Source organism: Rhagoletis pomonella, unplaced genomic scaffold (assembly GCF_013731165.1).
Source record: "Rhagoletis pomonella isolate Grant_MI unplaced genomic scaffold, Rhpom_1.0 Rhpom_scaffold_00772, whole genome shotgun sequence".
Classification (NCBI taxonomy): Eukaryota; Metazoa; Arthropoda; class Insecta; order Diptera; family Tephritidae; genus Rhagoletis; species Rhagoletis pomonella.
Genome location: NW_023459326.1, coordinates 54,945 through 59,328, shown reverse-complemented (window position 1 = coordinate 59,328; position 4,384 = coordinate 54,945).

Below are 4,384 nucleotides of genomic sequence, written 5' to 3'. Positions count from 1 at the left end.
GTAGGTAGGTGCAGGGTTCAAACCCTCCCAGTGTACTTCATATACCCATTTACTCTTCGGAAGCGGCGTAAAATTGTAGAACTCTCCATTTGTGTTATAAACTCAGGGCGCACACCACAAATTGGAGGAGAAGCTCAGCACCATTATTACATATATTCAGTTGAAGTGACGTGACTCAATAAGAATATAACCAGCACACTACCGCTGAGCCAAACATGCCATATAAACATAAGAGCCTGCAGCAAAAAGGCAATCAATTTCGAAAAAACAATTAAATCAATTTCAATGATAAAAAAAATCCTACTTTCATTGCTTGGCGCTCGTACAAACACTTGCAAACATCAATTTTCTATAATCACTTAATCAATCAAACCACTTTCCGTACGGTAGAAAAAAACACGTAGATTTTTTTTTTTGATCTTTAATTAATTTATTTCCACTTTTATTTACCATAATTATTATTAATAATAATAATTTGTTTCAAGTTTAAATAACAATCACATTTACATTTTCCAAATATTTTTTTTGGTTAATTTGATTTTCCATTCACAAAATTAACCCTTATTTTTTTTTTGTTTGGTTGCTTACATATCGCAATTTGGCATTTAATACATTGTTTTTTTTTGCGTATTATTTTTTGTTTGTTTGTTTATTAGTTGTTTAATATTTGTTTTCTGCGAACTCATTATCGCCATCAAAATCATCTGTTTCGTCATTGCAATTATCTCCGTTATGAATTAATAACTACTTATTGTTAAAATTTAAAAATTTACATATGTATGTGTACGTAATAAACACTTGCTTTGTCTTTCATATACATATTTAATTTATTTTCATAATTTTTTTTTTCAGCTGGACACACACGTAGATACATTCATATGTATGTATGTAAATATGTGTGGAGCTTAATAAACGCGTAATTATGCAGCAACGTTCGCACTGCTTTTCGGGCCTCGATTCTAGTGTGAACATTCTGTGTCATATCGCTGACGATTGCTCTTTTCTATCTGCAAAGGTTTTATAGCTAACAAATACATATCTATTTGCTCTGTTTTACTTTTTCTTTCTGGCTTTTTTTTCTCCTGTCATTGGCTCTTTTCACGCTGCGCTAATTGCAATTTTTTACTTATGCCCTTTTCCAATAAAAGCAGCAACAATTTTTACTTTTTTACTTACTCTTTTCTGTTCGCAAGTAAAATTTTCGCTAAGTGTAAACTTTATTGTAAAATGTTTGTAAAAATCGGCACATTTTCATTCTTTTGCCTCGTCTTTTTTTTGTATGTATACTGATTTGTTCATTTTGTGTGTTGCTTTATTTGCTTTTAATATATCTCCTAATTGAAGTATGTATGTATTGGCTTTTTTCGAAATATTTGTTTAAATTTAATCTATTTTCTTTTTTACATTCTATCAGTTAAAGTAATAGTTTAATAGAATAGACATTTAAATTGAGTGTTATTCAAGTATATCAAGGTGTGTCTTCGTTAGTGTGTGTGTGTGTGTGTGTGTGTGGTTGGGTTGAAATACATACTAAATAGTTAGCGGTAAGTCAAAGTTGCTTCCACATCGGTGGCTCATTACAGCACTAAAAGCGCTCTTAAGCTTCTACAAGTGTGAAAGCTCAGCACATCAACTTACACTCAACCTTTGCGACATGTGAAAGCCCAAAATGCTTTCTCAATCAAACTTATAAATACTTTTTGGACTTCAACAGTTATTTTGACAAATTTAAAATTTGGATTCAATAAATTACTGACAAAATTTAGCTACATTTTGTGGTACTAACGTTCAACGCATGAACGGTTTCATTTTAAAGAATTCATTAGGTTGTGTTTTTTTGTTTGTTCTATTCACTAGACGTCTAATAAATGTGTCCACTATTTCGCTCTACAATATTAAATGCGATTTACGAAATCCCTAAGCGCAATATATGGAAAACTGCTTGGAATTCTACAATGCTAATTAAATGTGGTAAGTATGCTGGGATAGTGTATGAATTTGTGTTGCAGCAGAAAGTTCTCCAAGGCTCTTTTGTTGTAAAATGTTCTGTCTAAGCGCCTAGGTAAGAATTTCTGGGTACTTACATGTATGTATGTATGTATGTATATATGCATGTATGAATTGTATCTATTATTCATCATGCGATCCTTTACTTTGCGAAGAGCTTATAATTCTTATGACCGATTCTTTAATATTCGAGTATTTTTATGAGTGTATGTATGAAAGTATATTGGCGCATACTGCTTCTTTCTATATATTTGAATGCAGGTCATATCCTTTGAATTGCTAATACATAACGATTTTACTTTTCATCTCAGTAACTAATGGTAAATATCTGCCACTAAGCTTGGCTAGCAATCTATTGCTATTCCGATTGCGGTCTTTCTAATATATATTACTAGTTAGGGATTTATTTATGTATCTTAAGGAATATTTGGCAAAAAAATTAAAGAGTTTGAAGGTATACTCGTATCTCAAAAACTTAAATGAATCCAACTAGCCATTGAATGTTTACCGAAAATAGTTTCTCAATCGTTTTTCAGAGGTGATACGCTGATCACCATAAAACGTGTGTGTAAATGCAACAAAAAAGTTATCAAGCTGAATTCAATGCAAGAGAGTATGGGGATACCTCACTCAAGTGTTCTAACTTTCTAAGTCGTCTTCTCTCTATGTTCTCCTATGTCTGGATTTGCTACATGAAGATGTTTGTCGAATGCCATTTAACAGCCGATCGTTCAAGATTCATTCTCAAGACAAGCGATTTAGATGAGTTTTCATCAACTTTTTATGAGTTTAAGATGACAGACCAAATTGTGAATTTTCGCCATATTTACTTTTTTACTGCCGAAATGAAAGAATGCGCATCAAGCTCGTGGAAATAACGCTAGAGCGAAAACTGGTTTTTACGCTCGTAATTTTTAAGATTAAAGATGCTACTAGATCAGAAGGTAAGGTTGGCGGCTGATGACGAAAATATAAAGGCATGGACCAAGTCTTATCACAAGTTTGGAAGTCAGTTAAAATATTCTTCCCTTCCGCCTAAAGAAGCAAAAAGTTCGATATTTGGATCCACATGAACTCAAAGAAGTTCAATTGACGCAGCGTATAAATATCTGCGAAATCCCGGTGAAATATGAAGAAAAAGATTTTTCGGATTGTTTACAATAATACGGAAATCAAGCTGTATTGGTCCCGATTTGATTTTTTGCCTCAAACTATTTCAAAATCGGAACTTCATAAAAGGAAGTATATCGACACCTGAGTGGAATATCGGCCTATCTCTGCAGCCACTTCGAGAACGCCTTATCCAAAAAAACTTTTCAAGAACGCCCTATTTCAAAATTTGGTTGAAGAATACCCTATCTCAGAATTTTATTTAAGAACGCCCTATCTCAGAATTCGGGTCAAAAACGCCTTATCTCAGAACATTTTCAATAAATTTTTCATTTTCTTCAACCAAATTCGGAAGTAGGGCGTTCTTAAAAAGTTTTCCCAGATAGGGCTTTTTCTAACTGGCTGCCAACTTAGTTCGATCTTCCACTTAGGTTGTGTTGTGTTTTTGAGGACGGGTATTGTCGGCAATTATCAATAGAAAAAAGAGTTGTGTTTCATCAATACCACGCTTTTTTATGAAAAAGTGCTCAAAATCAAGTACTAATTAAAAAAAGATCGGAATAATTATTGGTTACCAATATGACTAGCTGTCTGAATGGATCAACTAAATCGCCGTGAAATTCCTTCTGTAAAAAATCTGACTTGCATACCTTTTATTTCGCTGCCATTGCTCGCTTTTTAAATAAAATATTCAAATACAGAATTGAATGCCCTGGACATGAGACTACTAAGATCCTTTTCTCGGCAAAATGTTTCTATATTTTATAGCACAATTAGAACAATATCCTGCGCTCACTAGATTTATATTTCTTAATACTGCAAAGTATTTCCCCTTTTGTAAGTAGTACTGCTATTTCTCCTTTGACCCTTTCACTTTGTAGCTATGCACTTTTGTAAGTGCAACTTTTGCCTGTTTTTGTTTTTTTATTTGACTTTTTCTTCCATTCGGATTCTTGCATGTAATTTTTTCGGATTATTATCGTTTACAAAGTAGACCACTGATTTCGACTAAGTATCGTAAAAACTTACACCCTAATATACAAATACGCGTTTTTCATTTACTTTCTAAATATTCTACTTCATTCTATTGCATACCTACTTTCCACGTCCACATCTTGCCGCCGTCATCGCCGCCGACGCCACTACAGTCTAACGTCAATGGTTCGCGGTTGGTTCATTCGTTGCATTGCTGGAGAAATTCGACATAACCGTTAGATTTTCTACACCTTCATTTCACTTGCGCAAGCCAATTATCACTGAACTGAAG